Genomic DNA, 957 nt, shown 5'->3' with positions numbered 1-957 from the left:
AGACAGAAAGCGAGAAATCACCCCCCAGGGGGGATGGTCACGCCGCAATCCCTTCTCCTCCATTCTCCTCTTGGGATCTTGGGCACGCATGCACACACGCCTGGCGTGAGTTTTAAGCCACTGGGTCTGGGATGCGAACCGCAGTTGACTACGTGGGAGTCCAGCGACATAGCCATTACGCTAACTGCTGGTTCCCTCAAAGTATTTTTTGAGCAAACTTCTCAGGTGCTTGATCTTCAGCTCCACAGAATTCCTTTGCTTTTTCTTAAAGGTTTGGGGCATAGTAGGAGCCTTTTTCTTGGTTTCTGCAGCAGCAAGAACCTTCTTTTTCTTCTCTTGAGCACACTCCAGGGTTCCAGCTGGAAAAAAGTAGCTTTATTTTTTAAGAAAATGATGTTTGCCCAAATCTTCAGGATCACATAGATAAAAATTGGAAACTATAAGTAAGCTTTTTTTTTTTTTAGGTTTTTGCTATAGGGCACATGCTCACCAGAGAAAGTGAAAGTGAGAAATCACCTCCCATAAAAGATGGCCACACTACAATCCCTTTTCCTCCATTCTTCTGAGATTGGGCAGGCATGCACACACGCATGTCTAGTGTGATTTTCAAGCCACTGGGTCCAGGACTCAAGCTGCAGTAGGCCATGTGGGAGTCCAGTGCCTCATACAACCTGCTAACCCCAAAGCCATCTTGTAACTCCATTAAAGTATCAATGACAACTTGGTTGTTTGGGTATAGCTTAAACAGTGGCATTTGGGCAATATGACTATATAAAACACAATAATACTGTTTTTTTTTTTTTGAGAGATTTTTGCTATAGGGCATGTGCACTCCCAGACAGACAGAGAGAGACATAAAGACAGAAAGCGAGAAATCACCCCCCAGGGGGGATGGTCACGTCGCAATCCCTTCTCCTCCATTCTCCTCTCGGGATCTTGGGCACGCACGCACACGCG

Source organism: Tupaia chinensis, unplaced genomic scaffold (genome assembly GCF_000334495.1).
Source record: "Tupaia chinensis unplaced genomic scaffold, TupChi_1.0 Scaffold000001_1, whole genome shotgun sequence".
In the NCBI taxonomy this organism is placed as follows: domain Eukaryota; kingdom Metazoa; phylum Chordata; class Mammalia; order Scandentia; family Tupaiidae; genus Tupaia; species Tupaia belangeri.
Note: the sequence above shows the minus strand (reverse complement) of the source record.